Raw genomic sequence first — 25,354 nt, 5'->3', positions numbered from 1 at the left:
GGAACATGTTGGAAGTTAAGCAGTTATCTTAGGTTAGTTGTCTTTTTCTTACTCCCTTGCTATGGTCTCTTTGAAATGTTCTTTTATTGTATGTTTGTTTTCTTTTTAACTTTTTTTTTCATACAGTTGATTTGAAAAAAGAAGGGAAAGTTAAAAAAAAAAAAAAAAAAAGAAAAAAGACAAACAAGGAAAAAAAAAAAAAAAGATGTAGTGCCCCCTTGAGGAGCCTGTGGAGAATGCAGGGGTATTCGCCTACCCCACCTCCATGGTTGCTAGCATGACCACAGACATAGGGGACTGGTGGTTTGATGGGTTGAGCCCTCTACCATAGGTTTTATCCTTGGGAAGACGGTTGCTGCAAAGGAGAGGCTAGGCCTCCCTGTATTTGTGCCTAAGAGTCTCCTCCTGAATGCCTCTTTGTTGCTCAGATGTGGCCCTCTCTCTCTGGCTAAGCCAACTTGAAAGGTGAAATCACTGCCCTCCCCCCTACGTGGGATCAGACACCCAGGGAAGTGAATCTCCCTGGCAACGTGGAATATGACTCCCGGGGAGGAATGTAGACCCGGCATCGTGGGATGGAGAACATCTTCTTGACCAAAAGGGGGATGTGAAAGGAAATGAAATAAGCTTCAGTGGCAGAGAGATTCCAAAACGAGCCGAGAGATCACTCTGGTGGGCACTCTTACGCACACTTTAGACAACCTTTTTTAGGTTCTAAAGAATTGGGGTAGCTGGTGGTGGATACCTGAAACTATTAAACTACAACCCAGAACCCATGAATCTCGAAGACAGTTGTATAAAAATGTAGCTTATGAGGGGTGACAGTGGGATTGGGAATGCCATAAGGACCAAACTCCACTTTGTCTAGTTTATGGATGGATGTGTAGAAAAGTAGGGGAAGCAAACAAACAGACAAAGGTACCTAGTGTTCTTTTTTACTTCAATTGCTCTTTTTCACTCTAATTTTTATTCTTGTTATTTTTGTGTGTGTGATGGTGAAGGTGTCAGGGATTGATTTAGGTGATGAATGTACAACTATGTAATGGTACTGTAAACAATCGAAAGTACAATTTGTTTTGTATGACTGCGTAGTATGTGAATATATCTCAATAAAATGATGATTAAAAAAAAAAAAAAAAATGTAGGTGCATACGGCCGACAGCTCCCTGTCCCCTGGTAGGCTCTGCCGAACCAGCTTGTTGGAGCTATTTACAGCCATCCTAAATCCTAAATGCTGCTTGGCCTGTGGCTGGTCAGAAGGGAAGAGTGGACCTAAACCATTTTAGGAGGGTGGGGCTGGAAACCCATTCCTTCACTTCAGCTTCCAACAAATATCTATTGAGCACCAACTGTTTTCAACAATGTGCACTACATCGGGAATTGGACTTTAATGATATAAAAGACAGCCTTAGTTTCTGCTCTCATGGAATTTCCAGTCTAGTGGAGAAGAAGGATGATAAACAGATAAACGTGTTGCTCAGTAATGGCAGGCTGTGTTAGGAAACATACAGACATGCACATGCGCCGTGTCTGTTTGAGCTCTCTGTAGCCTCACGTTCATACTGGGTGTCAACTTTGTGATTCTTTCTCTTGCATTGGCATTGGGAGTTAGAGGGCAGGTAACTCTGCCCAAGATGAAAGCAGACACTCATGGCAAGATTCCAAGGATTAACCCAGAAAGAGAGTGTGTTGCGATGGACCCCTTGGCCGTGATGTGGAAATTGGGTGGCCTGGGTTTCTCAGAGAAGTGTCAGGCTCTTCTTTCTGGCGTGGCTTTGTAGCATTTACTTCTCGCTAACATGAGTGACCCAAGAAACACCAAAATCCAACAAAGTAGGCTACCTGCCAATTTTAATTACCTGCTCCAGTGATTCACCCATTATTGTATGTAATAGCATTAACTATAACACTGAACCCACACTTATGTGTATTATTTGCCATTTTCCTCACAGTGTTGAACATTTTAAAAATCTGGGTCGAATCAGAGAGCAGCAATGCAATTTTCTTAGATTTGTCCTGGATCGTAATTTATTTATAATAAGTTGATACTGTATCTGCTTAAATAATTTCCCCCTTCCCTTTCTTTGATATTTTTGTCCAAAAAAAGGGAAAGGAGATATTTCTGTGAGTACAATTGCCCTGAACTGCTGCCATTCTCAGCCATCTCCTAATTTTTCCTGTATGTTTACTTTTACTTACTAAAGAATTGCAAATCATTTAGATCTTGTTTTCAAATAAGTGAACAAGTGAACATAGTCTGTTTAGCTCTCTGAGCAGTTCTCTTTTCTTCAGCAATTCTTCGAGGCTTCATGCAAACCACTTTTAAGGAAACTCCCCTGCGTAATTTTGAGGGTAAAACGTGGGTGAGGATTTGCTGCAAGTCTTAAAAATCAGTAGGTTTGGGATTTATTTTCCTATTGAATTTCCAATTTGAGACTTTGCTTTGATTTGTGGGAACCAGGTGTCCTAAGGCTCCAGGTCCCCTGGAGTTTGGGGAGGGGACTTGGGGTCTCACATAGCTGCAGAGCCCAGGCTGGTGGGTCAGGGAGGCTGCCTCAAATTAAGAGCTTAAGAGTTGTTAACGGCTTCTGATTTGTTTGGCAAATGCAGAATGTACATCCAATTTAGACAATTAATAGCAAAAAAAAAAAAAAAGGAGTCTTGAAAAAAACGATTTGATAAGGGGAAACAAAATAAAGGTTTATCTCACTGACAGCCTTGTGCAAGAATCCAGATATTAGAATCCACAGGGAAAATTATATGTATTTAGCCAGCTGCTATCCTTCAGATTGAGACAAAAATCAAGTAAATCTTTCCTTCTCCCTGCATATTTCAATTTTATTGAATAAAGTATATTTTAAATGACAATTCAAGCTACCCCTCTCATCTGTTTTCACATTTAATGGATTTTGTCTGCCTAATCACAGATATTATTGGATATTGTGTTTTCCCACAAATTATTCTAGTGCAGTTTGATTATAACTGCTGTATATGATGTGACCTTTTTTTTTAAAGTATTGCATTGCTTTGATAAAACAATTTATAGAATATCATTAAAATTTGTAATCACATTTAGCAAGCAAGTGCACAAGAACCAGATAAACGCTTGATTAAAAAAGAAGTAGGAGAAAATATGTTTAAAACACATCCGACTCTTACTGTCACCATTGTGTGGTGGCCTTAATCACCAGTTGGCAGGAGAGACGCAAGGGTTCCCCTTCAGTGTACCCTCCATAGCCCCCATCAGAACCCACTCCCACTTATCTACCAATGCATCTGCACCCTCCTTTAGACCACAGGTTTCTTGGGAGGAGGGATGTACCCCTCTCCTATCAGTTGCACCACATTTATGGCACATGGAAGGCACTTGGTAAATATTTGTTGAAGGACTAAATAAATGGTTTCTAGTTGCATCACTGGAATTCCTCAGGAAGGACTTGGTATGCCAGGGAGACAGGACAAAGAGGCGATGTCCTGGCAGATTTAGGACAGTCCAGAAGCTGAGATGAGAATATCCAGAAGGTCCTTCCCAGGACACATCTTCTACAGATTCTTTCCGGGATTGTACACATGCTGCAAGACCCCAGAAAGGTCAATTTTCTTCAAAATTGGAATATAAACAATAGGATCTGCCTGTGCCTGCTAGGAAAGTGAGGGCACAAGACAAAAGATGAAGCCACTCAGCATGCCTGAAAGACGCCTTGCATCTTTTAAAAAGCTGCAATGGACTTAAATGGAAATGCATAGGATTTGAGGATGAGAAATTTATTTTTTTATCTGGTGGTGGAAATAGAGCGTGACTCTGATTATATCTATTTGTTTCCTATGAACTGTGCCTGCATGCCTTCTGCATTAATCTGAGGTTCACAGAACATTTTTCCTCTGAGTTCGTCTGACTGCTCCTGCTTTTTTCATCTTTTCATATTAGGTAGATCTAATTTCTGTACAATATCATGTTCATTACACTGAAAATTGTGCTATATTTAATGATGCAAGCAAATTGAAAAGTATTTGCTAAAATCTGGAAACATTTCTCTCTTAAAATCACTGCTTTGAATTCTCAACTGGATTTCTAGAATGAATTTAATACCTCTTTGTCTATGTTATGAGAATAATTTCAAGGTGACTCTTTTTCTTTTTTTAATCCTATCATGAACAGAAGAAATTCTAATATAGTGTTTTAGAACTTCAGTCCCTTGATTCTCGCCTTCAGGCTCTGAAGGATATAAAAACTCAAACCCCACAGCCAGAGAGAGCCCTGCCTGGCTTTCCCCTTGAAGATACTGGGTAAGTTTCATTGCAAAATAAATCAGGTTCCTTCTTGGTTTCATGACAAGTCAGGAGATGATCAGGCAACAATGAGGAGGCAGCAAGTGCTCATCTGAGGGTACCCAGTAGATTTTGGCTCCTTTTAGGTGGGTGCCACAGCCCTGTCTTCACCCAGCACCTCGCCCAGTGCCTGCTGGAGGGTGGGCACTCAGGGAAGTTTGGAGGGATGGACCTTTCATCTGGGGAATGTGAACTGACAGTTGTTCTCTTGGGTCTATTCTCCTCCAGACCTGACTCATTTCAGACATGTTTTGTCTGAAAATTCGCTGATTGTAAACCTACATGGATAGGTGCGTTTGTGTGTGTTGTACAACTGACTTGAGTTAGGAAAAACACAATTTGTGAAAACACTGCATCTTCTTCTGGTGGCTTTTCTCTTCTTGGGGGTATCCCCTACTCTTTATCATCCTCATCCCAGCCTAGTCGAAGTCCCCAACAAGACTCACCAAGAAGATGCAATACCTCCTTGCTGACGTGCAACTAGAATGGTTTCAGATTCTACTTTCAAAAAATTAAAATCTGATCACGTCACTCTCCTCTTTTGAACTTTTCAATGGCTTCCCGCTTGTGCTCACAGAAGAAACGGCACATGCATGACGAAGCAGGGCACTTTTCCTAACAAAGCCCAGAAAGAGCCTTAGCAGCATCAAAGGAAGTGTTCTAGTTTGCTAATGCTGCCGGATTGCAAAACACCAGAGATGGATTGGCTTTTATAAAAGGGGGTTTACTTGGTTACAAAGTTACAGTCTTAAGGCCATAAAGTGTCCAAGGTCACACATCAGCAATCGGGTACCTTCACTGGAGGATGGCAAATGGTGTCCGGAAAACCTCTGTTAGCTGGGAAGGCACGTGGCTGGCATCTGGTCCTGGTTTCAAAATGGCTTTCTCCCAGGACATTCCTCTCTAGGCTGCAGTTCCTCAAAAATGTCACTCTTAGTTGCACTTGGGGTATTTGTCCTCCATTAGCTTCTCCGGAACAAGAGTCTGCTTTCAATGGCCGTCTTCCAACTGTCTCTTATCTGCAGCTACTCTCTCAGCTTCTGTGTGTTCTTCAAAGTGTCCCTCTTAGCTGTAGCAGCTTGCTCCTTCCGTCTGATCTTATATAGTGCTCCAGTAATTTAATTCAGACCCATGGAGGCAGGCCAACACCTCCATGGAAATTATCCAGTCAGAGTTATCACCCACAATTGGGTGGGGCACATTCCATGGAAACACTCAAAGAATTACAATCTAATTAACACTGATAGGTCTGCCCACACAAGATTACATCAAAGATAATGGTGTTTGGGGGACATAATACATTCAAACCGGCACAGGAGGCTTCAGAGAGTCACCCCCAACAATGCAGAATTGAGATGCTTTGGCATTTTTGGACCACAGGTTAAAGCCCTGTCTTTTTAGGCTGGTATCCAAGGCCTTTACCACCTGCCTACCTTTTAAGCCTCCTCTTATGCCACTTGCATGAAGCAACTTATGTCCCTTCATCTTTGCCCAAGATTTTCCCTCTTCCTGAAATGCCTTTGATACACTCTCCCCAATATCCTGTAGTTAAGTCTTACCCGTCTTCAAGGCTGTACTCACACCTCTTCTAAGAGGCCTGCTCAGTCTTCCTCAGGCAGAATCACTCTCCTTCCCCCTGATTCTCATCGCTCTAGTCACATTCTGCTATAGCTTAACTGATGTCACTCTGTCTTTTTTTTACTAGAATGTGAGATCCTTAAAGGAAGGGCCCACGTCTTCTTCATCTTTATATCCCAACAGGATCTAGAATAGTACTCTCTGTATATAACAGGATATATTTTTTAAATGTGTTTTTGAGTTGGCTAAATACATTTCATTAATTAAAATTGCATTTCTGGGCAATGTCTAAATGCCATCCTATAAATAGTATCTTTCAGTGTTCAACAAGATGATTAAGTCCAATATCAACCCTCGAGTATGCTGAGCCTCCCCATGACTTCCAGCTAGGCAATCAAATCAGACAATAACAGCCTCCAACAGCATAGACACAGATTATACTTAGTGGTCCACAGTGCCTTAGATTTTGAACTTAGATCCAGGCCTGTAACTTTCTTGTTCAGGACACAGGATTAGAAAGGAACGTTCCATTTAACTACCTATGGGATAAACAATCAAAAGAGTCATACCTAAAAGATAAAACAAATAATTTAATTGATTCATTAATGTAAATTTACTACTGTAACAAAGAAACCCCGACAGACAGACACATAGACACACGCGTATACACACACGCAATAAGCAAAGCTTATTTCTTTCTCGTGTAAATTAGAAAATAGGTGTTTCGGGTTGATGAGTAGCTCTCCTCTAATTGGTAATTAAGAGAACAGGAACTTCCCATCGTTGCTTCCACCGTCTTCATCATGCAACTTCCAAGGTTGCTGTGCCCTTCTGCATCAACCCAGGAGAGGGGAAAAGAGCATGGCGAATCCCACAAGGAAATCTTATAGTCTGGGCTAGAAGTTGCACCCACAGCTTCCTCTCACATCCAAAGGAGGCTGGTAAATGAGCCAGAGGGTGAACAGAAAATGAGGAGGAAACAAGTTTGGCAAATAGCTATCTAATTTCTCTCACATGAGGCAGGGAATTATTAGTAGAAAAAAATTAAATAATTTACCCTGAAGAAATCTGTCTTATAAGATCATCTATTTTAAGTTCAGTATCTAAACATCATAGGCTCATGAGAATCTCTCCTGTTATTATTAATTTTTAAGGCCATCTGTTAGCTTAAAGTTGCTACATCAAAATTATGGAAGGTTTCAAGGCATTTAGTGGACTCAGTAGGTGTTCTAGAGCTCAAATCACCAAAGTTAGATTTTGATCATTGAAGGGTAAAATGCTAGTTAATACAACTCTTCCTTCAAAGAGGAAATTGTTTTGGGAGAGAAGTAGCTGTCCATGAAGGCCTTTTTAGTACCCCAGATCTCACCATTACTTTCTGTTCTGCTAATGGGTAACACTATTGGCTCCATACACACAATGTTTTAAATTCAATTGACTGATAAAAATTCTAACTTTCATGTAAAGTTTAAATTATTGAAAATGACTTCAATAATTTAAAGATATTGGTAGCACTTCACTTAATATGGAATTATAAATCTTTATCTGGGCCCTGCACATTCTTAAGTTTTACAAAGAATATAGCCTGCTAAGAAGAGGCATAGGCATAATCTCAGTTATTTTCCTTGTGCCTAGTTTAGTCACTGGAATTTCAAGACTGGCTTTTGAAATAATAGAATTGTCATAAATTCATTAGGAGTATCATTTTACAACCCCCAAATGAGGGAGACAGAGTAACGGCCTCCCAATAGTGGCCACATCCTAATATCCAAAACCCGTGAATGTTACTTTAGATGACAAAAGGGCCTTTGCAGATGTTCTGGTTTGTTAATGCTGCCGAGATGCAAAACACTAGAAATGGATTGGCTTTTATAAAAGGGGTTTATTTGGTTACACAGTTACAGTCTTAAGGCCATAAAGTGTCCAAGGTAAGTCATCAACAATCGGGTACCTTCACTGGAGGATGGCCGATGGCATCCAGAAAATCTCTGTTAGCTGGGAAGACACGTGGCTGGTGTCTGCTCCAATTTCTGGTTTCAAAATGGCTTTCTCCCAGGGCATTCCTCTCTAGGCTGCAGTTCCTCAAAAATGTCACTCTTAGTTGCTCTTGGGGTGTTTGTCCTCTCTTAGCTTCTGCAGAGCAAGAATCTGCTTTCAAAGGCCATCTTCAAACTGTCTCTCATCTGCAGCTCCTCTCTCAGCTCCTGTGCATTCTTCAAAGTGTCCCTGTTGGCTGTAGCAAGCTCTCTCCTTCTGTCTGAGCTTATATAGTGCTCCAGTGAACTAATCAAGGCCCATGCTGAATGGGCAGGGCCACGCCTCCATGGAAATTATCCAGTCAGAGTCATCACCCACATTTCCATGGAAACAACCTAATCCAAATGTTCCAACTTAATCCCCACTAATATATCTGCCCCACACAAGATTGCATCAAAGATAATGGCGTTTTGGGGGACATAATACATCCAAACTGGAACAGCAGATGCAAGGTAAGGATCTTGAGATGGGGAGATGATCCTGGATTATCCAGGTGGGCCCAGTGTAAGCACAGTGATCCTGATAAAAGGGAGGCAAAAGGGTCAAAGTCAGAGAGAGGAGTGGTGACAATAAAAACAGGTTGAATGACATGCTTTGAAGATGGAAGAAGGGGCCATGAGCCAAGGAATGCAGGAGACCCTTAGAAGCTGGAATAGGCAAGGAAGGGGACTCTCCCTAAAGCCTCCCAACACATCTGTTGACTCCTTCATTTTAACCTGCAACCCCCACTTCAGACTTCTGACCTCCAGAACATAAGATAATGTGTGTTTCTTAAGCCACTGAGTTTGTGATAATTTGTTACAGCATATAGGAAGCTAATACACCAACTATTTCAAGCTAGCTTCTCTGAGCATCTCAGGGCCTATTTATTACTATTTTTCTAATTTCTACAGGTTACTGTCTGTATTAGTTAGGGTTCTCTACGGAAACAGAATCAACCAGAGATATCTATAAATATAAAATTTATAGAAGTGTCTCACGCAACTGTGGGTATGTACAAGTCCAAATTCTGTAGGACAGGCAGCAAATTGGCAACTCCAATGAAGATGTTCAGTGAACTCAGGAAACGAACTGGCAACTTTGACGAACTCCTCAGGAAATGCTTCACTGGTTAGCCGAAGAAGAAGTGAAGGTCCTCTATCTGTCTTGCTTAAAAGTCTTAAACTGATTGGATTAAATCCAGCTGATTGCATTCACTCACTGTGGAAGATACACCCTTCACTGACATCATCAGTCACAGCTGCAGCCAATTGACTGATGATTTAATAAACCAGCCTTCTGGTTTATTAACCAGTCACAAATGTCCTTGCAGTAATGGTTAGGCCAGTGCTTGCTTGACCATCACCCGTCCAAGCTGACATGTGAACCTAACCACCACACTGTCTATAGCAGATGCTTTTAGTGGCCTTACTCTCAAGCTAGTCTCTCCTTTATCCCCAAGGGATAAAGAAAGTATAAATGAATTGTGGCAACTACATTTGCATTGCCAGGGATTGGCTTAAGCAGAAACTTTTGACTCAATTCTCAGGGTACAAAAAGGAGAGGAGTTGTTCTGGAGAGAATTTCCTTGGTTCTTACAAAGAGACAAAGGAAGTTGGTTCCTTTTTCTGCTTCTAGATGTTTCCATGTCTGGTTCCTGGAGCTTCTGCAGACATTTTGTGCTAGGAAGGGAGCCACCTGATGCTCCATGGAAGACAGCAAGTAAAGATGGAAACAATCTGGCTCCCCGATGACACTATTGCCACTCAATTAACCAACCAACTGTGGAACTAACCTAACTTGGAACTTCTTGATTTTTGCAACTGAATGAAGTGTGACACACACAGTAGAGAATAAGCGTTTGTTGGCCATAGCTTCAGAGCTTCCAGTAATAATGGTGAGGCAAGAGGAAAGTAATTATGAACCAAAGAAGGTGAATGAAAAAAGAATCCGGTAAATGATAGCTGCCATAAATTTGGAACAACTAGGAGGAAGATTAGTTTCAATAACTTCAGTACAATTAACCGTTTTGTTCATTTCTTTGTTTGCTTTACTTTTCTCTTTTTTATTCAGTCCTTTTTATCTCTAGAGGAGATAAAAGTCTGTCCTGATATAAAATGCATAATCAGAATCAAATATTTATCACTGTTGTATTAAACTATGCCTGTTTTAATATAACTATATCAGAGGATCAGTGCATTCAGGAAAGCTTAAACACCTTTTGAAGTAGCATGACTAAGTCAAGATGTGTGCAATTATATGCAAACCACCCCCCCAACTCTCTCCCCTCCCACATATATTTCTTCAGACATAAAGAATTAGCCAAAACTCTATTATGATACTGTAAGTCACAAATAAAGCTTCTGTATTCTGGTTTATTAAGGGCATCTAAATTCTGAATTAATTCCTCCATCCCACAAACATTTAGTAAATGCCTACTCTGCCTGTCCTGGCCTGTGCGAGCAGATTGTACACATCTATTCCCAGTTCCGCATCCAGTGATTTCAAATTGGTAGCTTGAAATTGGCCATGGTGGGAGTATTTACACCACAAAAATTCACTAGCTAAACGTTTCCCAACACACCACTGCGAATAATGGCAGGAGAGACATGGTCTCTACCCTCATTGATAATTTTAACTTGAATAACTTTGCATGGTGCTTATTTCTAATAAAAGTGGAATATGATTAATATTTTAATTTGCTAAATCAATCTCAAATTTTCTGAATCGAACTCCTAAAATCAGTTGCTAATGCTAATAATACAGGGTAAAAAAGTCTGAAGCATTCACACTTATTTTGTGCAGTCTTTCCTTTTCTATTTTTATCTTCATGTATACATGAAAACTCTAAACTATCAGTAATTAGCATGAAGGAATTTCTTATCTATCCTGTTTCCCATAGTTCCAAGCCTTAAAGAAAACTGTAATTTTACAATATGCTGTACTGAGTCTAACAAACAGTGTCTTTCTGGAAACCACTAGGCTGCATATTTAGGGTCATAACACATAACCCTTAACAAGGCAGGAGCTAGTAAACCTAATAATCTGGGCCTTGTTTGACACATCTCATGAACTGAAAGTGTAGGAGACTAAATGAAATCAAAGGCCCTTTTCAGTTGAAAAAAAAAAAAAGAACAATGAGCCTAAACAAGTCAGGATTGATGAGTGGGCAATTCCATCATTTTCTGCCTTTGGGCAAGTCATTTTACCCTAAATCGGATTCTGGTTCTCACTTGTAAATTGAAAGGGGATTGAAATGGATGATTTAAAGTCACGCAAAATGACGTGCTATTCCCAGATGACTAAATTCAGGAAGTCTGAATCCAACACTTGCTTGACGTGGTTTGTAGAAATTCCGAGAAAAACACACTAAAATAGAAGACATTTTTATTCAGAGAGGATGGAATAAATTAGCTAAAGAGCAATTTATTCAATTCAGTCATTTACTCATTTTCCCTTCCATCCATCCATCCATCCCTCCATCCCTCCATCCATCCATGCATCTATCCATCCATCCATCCATCCATCCATGTCTAGTGATAGACTCTGTGCCATGCTAAGGCCTAGCTCAGATAGAAAGCAGATACAAAGACAGACCTAATGAGGGAGGCAAACTGTACACAAGTGTGCATGTGTGTGTGCATGTGGAAGTGTGCGTGTGTGTTCCTGGGGAAAGGGGATGGAGTGGTGATGGAAATGGACACCTCATTTGTGCACGACATTGTAACCCTCTTAATTGTCTGTAACTGTTCTCTTCTTGCTTTGGAGATTCCATTTCGCATTATGAAATCTGGGAAGTGGGAGGGAGAGGAGTAGGGGATATTTAAATTCAGTCTCTTATATTTAGAATAATATCTAACAGAGACATTAAATCTATTTGGAAGAGATTCTGTCTCTTAGTGTTTCACTTCCCTTACTCCCTTCTCTCCTTCCCAGCTGGGATCTTCTGGGTACAAGGGAAATCTTAGATGACCTACTTCTAGAAGAGTAGAGTGTCTAGAAGAGTAGAGTGTGTTGCCCCATTGACTTTTGTTTGAGCTTGTCAGTCATCTCACACAGTTTTTGGTTGGGGGCTCTTAGGTGTCTGTGGTTAGGGTTGGTCCTCATTCTATTCCTATGCAGTATGTATAATGCATGATGATTGGTTCTGGAGCTCAGCTTCTGGCTAGACAACCATAACTCAGCTCATGCCAGTGCTGCTGAGACTCAGACATGCCTGCCATCTTGTAACAGGCTCTGAGTTGTCACCCCCAGTCTCTGTGTGACCTGCAACATCCCTGGGCTATGTCCTGAGAAATGAAGCACAACAACCAACCACTATCATCTACCAATATACTCATTCATCCTAGGAGTTCCCTCACCCCTCTCTAATTGTCTACAGTACACACACACACACACACACACACACACACACACACACACAGTGTTCCCACCATGAGCAGGAGAATCGGGGACTGTCATGGCTGACCACTAGCCCTTCCCTTCCTTCTCTCCTCTACCTTTCCTGCCCCCCAGCTGCCTGGGCACTTCCTTTATATCACATCCTCCTGCTTCTCTACTTAGTCTCCTAGTCCAGCCAGAATGATAACAGCATATCTAATTCATGAAGAGATAAATATTTGGGTACACATTTATTTATTATGCATGTAATTGTAATATAATGTGTCTAATGCTATCATAGATCAAAGTAAGAATAATAATGTTTAACATGTACCAGGCACAGTTCTAGATGATGTACCTGAATTAACTAGTGGGTTATTTACACAGACTATTGAAGTACACACTGTAATTATCCCTGTTTTAGTGAGGAGACTGGGATGATTTCCCAAAGTTTTATGACCAATCAACAGCCAAGGCAGGGGCAGGATAAGAACTTGGGCTGCAAAGCCTGTGTTCTTAACTGCTCTTATGGGGAAAGGAGGTGACATTTGAAGGATTTCATAAAGAAGTAAATAGGCGTACATCAAAATAGGAAATGGAGAAAGTGTTCTAGTCAGTGAAAAAAGCAGGACATGTTCAATATAGAGTGAGATATTTGTTGTAATTGGAACTTGGGCTGTGAGGGAGGAAAGTCAAAGTATGAAACTGAAAAGGGAATTTGGGGACAGATTCTAAAGAACCAAGTCATGGTACAAAGTTTAGGAGACACTCTATAGACATTCAGTGGAGGTTTTTTTTTTTTTTTTTTCTTTTTTTTCTTTTTTGCGGATCAGTGACATGGTCAGAATAATTTTTTGGAAACAGGAAAACCATACTAAAAAATGAACAGAAAGGGGAGAGGCTAGTGTCAGGGAGCTCATATGAGAGTCTTCTCATTCATTCCCTCATTCAATAAATGTGCAAGGGATTGAGATGAAATGCTATGGATTGAAGGATGGACGGGACGTGCCACCTAGGGCTCATAATGCTGTGAGGGTAACAGAATGTGAACAAATACATTCGCGTAGAAAAGGCTCTCATAGAAATGCAAACAAAAGGGTTCAAGTCGCCCTGGAGAGAACAGGGAAGATCCTCTGAGCTGACGCCAAGCCATGCTCCCCAGGAATTGGAGACACGTGGAAAACAATCCAGTTTCTTTCAGTCCGGCTTTAAGATTGTGTGTCCCCTGTGCCCAAGATATCAGAAGTTCTTAATGCAAATTAAATAGTGTATGGATTTGCCTATCAGGAAACTTAGGTGACTGTGTTTATTGAAGTTTTATTTGATGAAGTGGATGTTATGACAACCATATATTTTAGAATATTTGATTTGCTCCCAAACTGCAAGTCAGAACAATCCATTTAATTAGCAGGTAGTATCAGTATTCAAAGGTGAACCAAATACTGTCTATGTCCCCACAGAGCACAAAAATATATCTTTGGATACCTTTTTTTGCAGCTGAAATGTGACAGTCTTACAGTACCTACATGTATGAGAATATAATATTAACAACAAACGGCAGTAAGCACAAAGTCTAGAGAATCTAAGAGCAAAGAGAATAGGTGACTCGAGAAATTTAGAAATAGAAAGAGCATAAGAGCAGAGAACATCCTAAATGGCATGTTCTAAATTTCTAAAGAAACTGTCTTAACAGTCGTAGAAAAGGCCGGGTTCACTGTAAGAAGAGAAATACTAACTTTATGAATTGCATAATGAGAATATTGAGAATGACCCTTTCATTCTGTGTGGTTTTCAATTTTCTACATAACTTTCACTGAATTAAAGGTAATATTCTTTAAACTACATACTAAGTTCTGTCTTTCTGACCACAAAAACATAACATTAAAAAGTTCTGCTTTGATCTTGCAATTTAAGATGCTTGTTTCTGGAATTAACAACTTGATGTACAGACTATATTTTTCTATGTGTCACTAGCATACAATTCTAAAATGTCACAATAACGAGATTGTAAATATCTTGTTTGCTATAAAAGAAATGCACTTAGGTGTGTGACCCAAATTCAACCCTGAAAGCAAAGATTCGACCAGACAGATAATAGCTTTTCATCAAAAAAATGGGCAAAAGTTTCAATTGATAAAGGTGGTTATCAATAAGTTTAATGTCCTATTATTTGATCAGCACAAATGTACATATCCAGTCATTTTATCAACATTAACTTATTGTCTCTACACAAATAAAATACATTTTACAAAGTACAATATTATTATTGTAAAGATGAAATTTTCAGCACTTTATGATTCTAGTTTTATTGTTATGGTATGCAAACTCAAAAAGATGGTATCGTTTTTTAAAAAGATATTCTAGCTTACCCCAAATTCCCTTGAATCACTGGCAGACTTTGATATGTGCCCGATTTTAACCTGAAAGCTCTCTGGACTCAACATTCTATCCCCTTCACAAATGACTTCTGTTCCATCGCTTTACACAGAATGACAGCAGGACCAGAATAGTTTAAGAAAATGTTGGCATACGAGAAAGATGACTTTTTTTCCTTTACAAAGGGAGCAAAGTAAAATTTAAAGAATATAGTACATCTAGAGAAAACAGACTGAGAATTAGAGTTTATGAAAAAGTAACAAATAATAAAACACAGTTGACACCTCTGCAATTGTTTTATGGTTTATATTTATTGATACTTTTATTACCTGTGTATGTTCCGAGCTTTCTATATATGTGTTAACTCATGACATTAGCAGTGAGGCAGTTACTGCTGTTGTCCTGATTTGCGGATGAGGAAACCGAAGCAGAGGGAGATGGAGTCACTTGTCCACATTCGTATGCTATAGTGGTGGTGCCGAGACAGCCCTCTAGAGCTGCTGCTTTTCGCCACTCCTTACACCTCCCTCCTTCATTGCAACTCCACAGCACACATTAGCAACTCACCTTACACATGCCAAAAAAAAAAAAAATAGTTGGCTTACTTTTTGTTTTTGGTAATTTGGTAGCATCTCCCCATTAACCTTTCAGAGTGGCTCTTTCACCTCCACCTCCCTTGTTGAAATGCTCCGTGCACCAAAATCCCCTCTTTTCACTTGACCAGTTAAGCAGTTCATTCCTTTGGTACTTGGAGAAGAGCAGATTATCTCCAGTTACAGTTATTCCACAAGATATAAGCAGCACGTGAGCTGAAACATTCTAGAAGGTATCATGTTTCTAAGAAGCAATGGAATAAAACTTTCATTGATAAATTTGCGGAGATATTTTTAACAGTACGGTCTTCCCAGTTACCTTGGCCTGCTCGAGACCTCCAGCGTTGCCCACCCATGCTTCTCCAGGCAAGCCCAAAGAATAGGATTCAGGGACCTAGATCCTCCACGTCGGAAGATGTCCAAAGCCATGTGTTAGGGATTGAATTGTGGCCCCAAGAAGATAGGTTCAAATCCTAGCCCCCGTCCTAAGACTGTGAACTTATTTGTAAATAGGGTCTTTAAAGATGTTGTTAGTTAAGGTGAGGGCAACCTGGATTTTGGTGGGCCCTGATACAACGTAACTGGAGTCCTAATAAGGAGAGGAACTTTGGACACAGATAGAGAGACAGAAGGAGGTGGCCTTGTGGTGGGGGCAGAGATGGAGTTATACTACCACAAACCGAGGAGCGCCATGGATTGCTGTTCACCGACCAGAAGCCAGGAGAAAGGATGGGACATACTTTCCCCTTAAGAGGAAGCAGGGCCCTGCCAACACTGATTTCAGACCTCCAGCCTCCAGAACCAGAAGACAATAAATTTCTGTTTTAAGCCAACTTGTCTGTGGTACTTTGTTACAGCACACCTGGGAAACTGAGACCACACATAGGCCTTGCACGATGAAAATATTTGGGAGGGAGAAATAATCCTTGTAAGTGGTAGTAACCGATCTCTCTTCATGATATGGTTCAAGTTCCTTTGTAAGTATTTCTGTTTCATTAGAGAAAATTAAGTGTATACCACCACAAGACGATTAGTGCCATAACTGGCATCTCACAACTGATGTACATGATCCCATATATTCTGCCAAGTTTTCATATTTCCAATTATAATTTGATCTTCCTTTAATAGATTAGCAGAGCTTCCAGCCGAAATTTTCCCTGAATGCAAAGCTCTCTTAGCTCCCTGACTGCCAAATCCTCTGCCTCTTCCTGTTCTCCTGATTGAAAACAGGCCTCAAAGCTTCTCTCGAGGCTCTTTTCACTTTATGCTCTTCTGCTTTCCTTTATGAAAATAACTCTGAGATCTGCCTCTCTAGGACTGACCCTTTTCTGATACGATAAACTTGCATCTCAAATCACAGGCCACATCCATCTAGGGTTTCAATATTCTACGTTTGAAAGCGAATTCATGGCCTGTGACACTGGACCTGCCTCCCTGCCCAAGTTCTCAGACTCTGACAATGTTGATGCCATTTTACTTGTCCCATATGTTGGAAAACTAGGTGATATATATATTTTTATTTATATATATTTCATCTTTTTCTTTTTTCTCCATTCCCATTTGTTACTCAACCCTGTGAAATATTCCCCCATTGTTTCCCCATATGTCCTTCTCCTGTCATTTTCAACCTACTTTCTAGGCCAATATCACAATGCAGGACCTATCACATCACACTTGAATTTTGGCAATGGTCCGTTAGCTTATCATTGGACCCCCAGAAATTGACTCCTACATTTTGTGCTTCCCAGTTAGTTCATCCTGTACTCCGCTGCCAGACTTTTCATCCCTAAGTGGTTATTCAATCCTGTCAGTCTCTTACTTGAAAACCACGTTCAGCATCCTCATTGCATAAAATAAGAAGTCCGGAGTTCTTGGTCCAGAAGGCCCCTTTCTCCCCTCCAGCATTCCCTGCCAGTGCACCCCAACTCCGCCATGTAAGTCCAGGCTGGTCACTGTCTCCTGACCTTGCCGTGCCCATTCTCATCTGTTTGCCGTTGCTCAAGGTGTATCTCTGCCCGGATGCCCATCCCTTCTCATCTTGCAAGGCTTATTAGCAAAGTCCCCCTCCCCAGTGAAACCTTTTCCATTCACCATAGTTGTCAGTCCTTTCTCTAAACCAGGGCTTCTTTCTCTACAGCCTTGGTCAACACCACTCAGTTGGCATTTAATCATGCATGTACTTGCAACTTCACTTAACGTTTTGTGACTGTTATTTTTTCTCTTTAGAGAACAAAGAGGGAATTAACATCATTTAGCACACGTTATTTCATTTAATCCTTATTATAATCCCATGACTTAGGTATCATTTTGCAAAGTATGAGCTAAAGCCCAGAGAGGTTCAGTAATTTTCCACCCAAGAGTTTGAAAGCAACGGGGCTCTGTCTATGCAAGTGATGAATGTGGGCCCGGAGCTAACTAATGCCAACCCCAGCTGCTCTCCACAAAGGGAGGTTGTCATTCATTCATTCATTTATTCATTCAGTAAACTGGTAACATTAAACTAGTCCTCCAAGCAAATAAGTCATATTTCTTTGAACCCACCTTCATGTTTTTCTCCTACCCACTAACAATCATCATCTCTCCCTTACACTCAGCATAGCATGGGGGGCATGGTAGCTAGTCAGTTTACTTTTTGCTTTAATTTCCTAGTTAAAAGTTGATGATGAAATATAAGAAATCTGGAGTTTAAAGGACTTTAATAAGTTTGTAACTAATCCCTGCAAAATATATACATAACAAAATGATATGCTGATATGAGAGACAACCAAGTGCTATCATGATACTTTATTCTTAAAATTGCTTTATGATATTAACATCACCTGAATTAATCCTTTCCTAATCTCTTTAATTCTAATTACTTGGTTGAGTATATTGAAGTTCACAGTAAATTATCTAATTCAGGGACAGTTTTTTTTAAATAAAATAATGCCATGTTTTATAATTAATGCCAGGGATTGAAACCACAAATAATCTCTTTCTAATTCTGTCTCAGTTCCTAAGACTCTGCCAAGACTTTCCAGTCCTATCCAGTATTTCTCCCTTCTCCATTTTCTAAAAACTTGTTATCCCCAAATCTAATTATTCCCTCTCTACTGCCGACCAAATTATACTGTTTTTTAGCATTATACAGAAATGTGATAAAAGAAAGGGAAATTTTTTGAGGCATACTTTAACACATATTTTGTTCTGTATTATCTCCTCTGGACTAAGAAAAAAATGCTAGCTTAAAAGTTTTATGAAATTTCTTCAACTTTATGACAAGAGATAGAGAGAGGGAATGTTCAAAGCTATAAAACATGGGATTATTTCTTTTTTATTTACTGCACTTGAAAGTATCACTCATGGACTGCTGCAGTTTGAAACATACAATTCCTGAATAATAAAGGTTAAGCGTGCATAAATTCTGGATCAGCTCACAACTGACCTTTAGCTGTCTTGTTAGCATTTTTGACAGTAACTTAAAATAAGGTTATTCTATAAAATAATTTTATCCTCCATTTCCAAGTCCAGATTTGTTACTCAGTAATGAATATCTTCCAGCTAGATAGGGTCATCACTATTTCTAGTCCAAACAGCAAGCCATCAAGATAGGGAAGACTGGCAGGCATGTCAATGTGAAATATACCAGATTTGGATTCTCCTGTCAGTATTCGGTATGTAATCTTGAGAATGTCACTTAGCCTCCAAAGGTTCAAGATCTTTCTTTTAAAAATAGAAAGCCTGCCTTGAATTCATTACATTTGGAAATTAATTTGGGTAGAATCACCAACTTAACATGAATCTGCCCATCCATGAACATAGTCAACAATCCATAGTCATAGAAGACTATTCCTGTTTTCCATTTGTATTTGTCAACAATCTTTTTTAACTTTCTCCACAAATGTCTTGAATATCTATTGATAGTTTTATTACTAGTTACCCTAAAGAGTTCATTTGTTTCATGTTTTGCTATTGTAAGCATCATGGTTTGGGGATTTTTTGTTTGTTACATTTTCTAAGTTGTTTCCGCTGCTGTATGGGAATGCTATTATTTTTAGTGTATCGATATTTTACACAGCAATTATTTTAACTCTCTTACTAACTAAAATTGTTTGTAGATTCTCTGGATGTATTATGTAGAAAATCATATAATCTCAAATAATAACAATTGTCTTTCTCCCTCTCCAGTGTTCATACTTACATATTTTTTCCTCTCTTACTGCATTAGTTAGAACCTCCAGTACAATCCTGAAAAAAATGACAACAGCCTTCTTCCCAAGCGTAATGGAAATGGTCCTAGAGTTTCGTTATAAAATGTGGCATTTGCTGTAGGTTTTTGCTATAGGTTTCAGCCATGATTTCTTCAAATATTGCCTTTCTCCTCTCTCTTCTCTTCCCTGGAATCCACATTAACTAAATGTGGGAGCATCTCATGCCTTTCGATGTCTCTGTCATGGCATCACCCCCAGCTCACCTCTTGGACTTTGGGTTTCATTTTTATCTCTAGCATCTCAGCATTTCTTTAGCTCAACCATATTTTTAACACATTAAAAAATATTTTTAGACTCTGTAGCAGTTTAGGGATCCATATTGCCTGAAGTCTTTTCTTACATTTGAGAGCATTTTTCATGTTAAAAAGTCTGATTTTTAACATAAAAATGTCATGCACTATCACATATTAGTTGTATATTCAGTATCATGGAGAAAATATAAAATGACATATTATTTTCAGTTGTTCATCACAATCACATTCACATGCATTTGAAAAACAGTTTGTATGGCCATGAACTGTAATATATATCATCTGCAGACAGTGCTTAGTGTCTATATAATTTATAAGACCTCTTGGAAAAACTCAGCAGCTACCTCAGGAGTCCAAAACTGCTGAGTTAAAGCCTTATTTTAGTAATGTCCTACAAAGTACAAATGGAGGGCTTAAAAATCATTTTAATAGATAATTGCACATTTTCAGATTAGCTTGTGATTCTAAGCAAGATTCTAGGGGATTATTACAGGAGTCATAACAAACATTAACAATAACATTTGATTAGCTGATTGAAGCAAGGATATGTGAAGTGTAAATCCCTGATTTGAGTATTTTAAAAAAAATCATTAATGCACTGTGTTTCTAACCTTCCGGTACAACATTACTACCTTACACATTTGTTATGGCAATAAAATGTTCTATTTGATAGGCCAGACAGAGGTAGAATTTTATTGCTTTTGATCAAAGGTCACTACAAGATTTAGAGGTCAACTTGTTGGTGCTATGTGATCTTTAAAAAGTTATAAAATATAAATCAATAAAAAAGATTTTGAGAGTAAAAATACTTAATATCAAAGTAGTCATCAATTAATATATTGCTGTGCAATTTTAACTAAGTTTACAGCAGTCTTTGCTTTATGTTCCACTTCAAAAAGTTGTCTTTATATTCTGGATTTCTTGAATAAATTTTGAAGAAAGAATCTCTAGCATTTAAAAATGTTTTAAACCAATATTTTGATGGGAATATTAAAGAAATATCAATTTTAATATTTAGCATTGTAACTATTTTTCTCAAAAGCCAGAAAACTACATAACTAAAAAAAGATTTATTGTTAAATAAACCAATAAATGACATTTTGTAAGTCCAAATGAACAAAAGAAGCTAGTGATTCAGAATTCCAAGAGATGGTGGTCACAATGTGACAAACACACACAAAGATAGATAAGGGATCTCCCATTTCATCTCTTTTTTAAATATTGGTTTAATGTTAAATTATTCTCAACATCTGGATTTTATTTAAAGAGAGGAGTTTGCATTATTATTAACAATATTATTTATGGGCATACTTTAACATGCTTGCACTTGATGATACTATGAAAAACTAAGCTTTTCCTTCTAACGTTTTAAAAGCAAAAAGAATTGGCAATTAGGTCCTAAATGCTTTCCAGTGAAATAATAAATAGAAGCATCAAGTATCCCATCTTGATTTTCTACTAAAGTACTCACAAAGTTCCTGAAATGTAAGTAATCATTGCAATCCTAATGGGAAAAAACAGCATTTCATTTGTAGAATATGGTAAGTTGTAGAATGCGTAAATTTATAGAAATGTATACACTCCTTCTTGCAGAGTCATGTCAGAAACCAGACCCTCTGTGGGCTCTGCCATGGTCCTTGACCTTGAGCTGTAGTTATAGTCATTTACTGTCTGGTCGGTGCTTCTTAACTGAGGAGGCCTCTCAAACAAGTTGACATGGAGGACAGATTCCAAAGGTCAGAATTAAAAGCCAACATTTACTTATTGAGTGTTCACCCATCGTGTGCCAGCTGCCATTCTAGGAAACGACAGGCCCCCTGAACAACAGAACTTAAGTAATTATAAATGAATAAATGATAAGACCTACAAAGAAAATCAAACTGGGTGATAGACAATGATAGGAAGTTTCCAGCAATGGGGAGGTCCAGAGAGAAAGGAAATAGAACCTTCAAAGAAAATCTCTAAGGAGGAATGAGCTCAGCCAGGCTAGCCTGAAGAATTAAAAGAGTCCAGTGTCAGCAGGAAAACAGAGTGAAATGAAAGGATGCAGAAAACAAATCAGGTGGGACCTGAGGGGTTTTAGTGAGGGTCAATAGCAGGTGAGGTGCCCTATCTGCATGGAGAATGGAAACAGGGAGGCCAAAGTAGAAGCAGGGAGGTTGGTTAGGAGTCCCTTGCAGTAAACCAGGTGAGGCAGGTTGGTGGCTTAGACTAAGCTGGTGGTGAGCAAAATAGTGAAAAGTGGAAGAAATAAAAGGATTTGTTTGGAAGTAGAACCAATAGAGTTGCTGATGCATGGAAGGAACTGATTTGAGGAGTGGGGATTAAGGATGGCTCCAGTGTTGAGGGGGGCTGTGGTGTCAAGAGACCAAAGGAAAACTTTTTCATGAGGACACCTGTGTCGTGCGGAGGAGGATGGAAAACAACATAAAGATCATTGGAGACCTTAATAAAAGCAATTTTTCCAGTGAAATGCTGGAGACAAAAGCCCATTTGAAGTGGGTTAAAAAGAAAATGGGATGTGAGGAAGTATAGACTGAAATAAAGAGAATTCTTTTGAAAAACTTTACTGTGAAAAACATCAACTTGAAAATAGAGCAGTAACTGGAAAGAACTTCCCAGAAAAGAATAATACATTAAATTAAAGTCAGATATATTATTTAAAAAACAGAACACACACACAACACACACATTCCTGATCTTAAATGGAACTTAAGAGGGTTTATGAATGTGTAGGCCAAATTTATCAATCCAAATTTTATAATATTATAATGGTAAAAAGGGAACTCTAGAAGGTATGCAAGCAGAAAAGATAGTTAAATTTTTAAAAAGTCACCTTATGACAGATAGAGCAATATCTACAGTGTTTAGAGAAGTTTGTGACCTTAAAATATCACATTTTTGAGGCTAAAGATGTGCCAAGTAATTGATAAACAAGTCAGAAGAATGATTCAAAAGAAGAGAATTTTTGGTAGGAAAGAACTGCTGGTGATCTGTGAGCTAGGAGGATTTAAAGACATTGAGTTAATCTCTTACTTTCTCATCTCTCTCACTCACTCAGTCCTTCTTTCTGTTTTTCTGTCAGTTGCTCTCTATTTTCTTCCTTCTGTCCTTTCTCCAATTGCTTTTCTTTCTTTCTTCAAAACTTCTTTAGAGTAGGAATCATGTGGATCCTCAGTAGTTGTAATTTGAAGACATACTGTCAAATGGAAGGGGAGGAAAAATCCAGCAATAAGCTACTTAGAAAAGACACTCTTAAACCATAATGACAGAGGAATAAGAAAGTAAAAGGATAGAAAAATACATAAGGAAAGCCTGTCAGAGCAATATCAATATTAGATAAGAATAAAGCAGAGTGCATTGTTAATAATAAAAAGCATAAGGACAAAAGGAAAAATGGAACAATTCACCAGGAGGTTATAGTAATGCTGAACTTCAGTGTGCCAAACAACATAGCCCAGGAGTTAGTACAACATGTTTGCAATGGTGTCTGGCAAAATAAACATTGGAGTTTTTGTTGCTGTTGTTGATGCAGTTTGTATTGTTGCCCAAGACCATATAAAGAAAAAACTGACAATTTCAAGGAAAAATTGACATTCAATGACCTAAATTGAATATTTTTAACTGCCTCTCTCTGTGAGATAAATATAACTCTGAAAATGTTTTAGGAAGTTGTGAGATAGTGAAATAAAATGTATAAACATGTTGGCTTATCTTCCAAATCACTGAAATAAAAAGCAAACTGAAAACCCCAAAGTAAATAAAACATAATCTACATAACAAAACTGTAAAAGGAAAAAAGTAAATGAAAAACCAGAAGCCCCAAAAAATAAGATGACAGAAGTCAAACTAGGCAAAACATTTTCAACCATAAAAGTAAATGACTTAAATCAGTGTATTAAAATAAAGTGCCTTAGATTGTATTAAAGAACAAAATCTAATGATTTGCTACTTGTAAGCTACACATGTAAAATAAAAGTGCAACAATGGGCTAAAAGAAAGAGAACTAGCAAAACATACCAAAAATGTAAATAAAAATATAGAACAGATGGTATCTTTATTATGAAATTGGGTTACAAGATAAAATTATAGATAACAACATTGCACATTTAGCAATTGAATGGTGTAGCAATACAATTTTTTCAATTGTGCAAAATAAAATTCTAAAACATTTTCAAATACACAAAAGTCCCTGAGAAAATTATTATTAAAATATACATGCCATAAACTTTTACCAAATAAAGTAATTTTATAAGTATACAAGGAATATAAAATGAAATTGATGTCTATATACACCTCCATTTTTATTAGCTTTCCAAGCTTCAGTTCCAACAGGGGATCTGAACTCACCAAACTCTCGCTTTGCTGACCCCCTCTACATCCCTAGCCCCTCCTGGACTTGCATTTGAAATGGGCAGTTCAAGAGCATGCTAGCAACAGGCCTTCTGCTAGGGGTAGAGTGTGACCCCCAGTAACACTCGAGAATGTGCTGGGGTTATTACCAGTTCCTTGTCCCCAGTGGCAGGCAGGCATGTAGCAAGAGAACCAGAGGGTATTAAAACCTCCTATTAACATACAAGGGAGTTTTTAAAAAGTCTTGATGGGCTCCTCACCTAATCAGAAGGTGATAAATGGAAGCTGGGTGCACTCATGACTCAAAAACCCAGCAAATTCATACCTTTTCTGGGAATGCTGCATGCCTTGCTCTGTGTATATATGCTGAGCCCTCAATCTGAATCTGTTGGCTTCTCTCCATCCCTATCACCATAAGCTCTGTCACCTTGCAGGTGGAGAGTCAGGTCACTGGTACTCAAAATGGTAGAGGGACCGAAGCTAGAGCAAAAATCACCTACATGTGGATAACTCCCAAGTCACCATCTCTTTTCTCAACTTCAGAATTTTAATTTCCTTTCCTTGCTAGTGCTGATATACTGCAGTGGTCTGAACAAGAGGTCATGGAGGTCATTGAGGATGATGGACACAGAAGTGGGAAAGAGATATGTCTGTGTTCCTACAAGCAGCAGACAAAGGTTGGAGACACCTTGATTTTGATTTTGAGGTGTCAGTGTCCGTTCAAGTCCAGCCTACTCTATCTCGCCCAAGTTTTCAAGGGCACCAACATTCTACTTGTCACGCAAGCCCTAGGGAGCATCCCAGGAATCATATTTGATCCCTTATTCCCATATTTTCCAAGCTGTGAAGAATGCGTATTTCACGAGAGTATATTAATGTGCATTCTCTATTAGATTCTTGTTAGAAATTCAGATGCTATTCTCTTTTCAACTAATTTTTCTTTTCATTTTATTCTTGCATATATCTTTTCAGTATACATACTGTGGACTTCTTGAATCCTTTTTAACGTTATATTTGTGCCAAATGGCCAAAAAAAAAAAAATTTAACAAAACTAAGCCCATACTAAAACCCTCCAACATAGATGATTTATGGATAAGGGATTCGATTAAGATTTAAAGATTAATGGCTTTAACCTCATTGCTAATAGATTTGAGACATGATGACATGCTTCAAGATGTCATATGAATTGGTTAAAAAAATCTTCAGAAAGTTTTAAAGAAATTGCTA

The 25,354-nt window shown here is 38.7% G+C and overlaps 1 protein-coding gene across 2 annotated transcripts in view; it reads left to right on the top strand.

Moving 5' to 3' along the window:
- The window catches only part of PACRG (parkin coregulated), a 604,662-nt gene that overhangs the window by 321,591 nt on the left and 257,717 nt on the right, over positions 1-25,354 (top strand). The window lies entirely within an intron of this gene.

This window comes from Choloepus didactylus, chromosome 24 (assembly GCF_015220235.1).
Source record: "Choloepus didactylus isolate mChoDid1 chromosome 24, mChoDid1.pri, whole genome shotgun sequence".
NCBI classification, from domain to species: Eukaryota; Metazoa; Chordata; class Mammalia; order Pilosa; family Megalonychidae; genus Choloepus; species Choloepus didactylus.
This window is presented reverse-complemented; position numbering and strand designations above follow the sequence as displayed.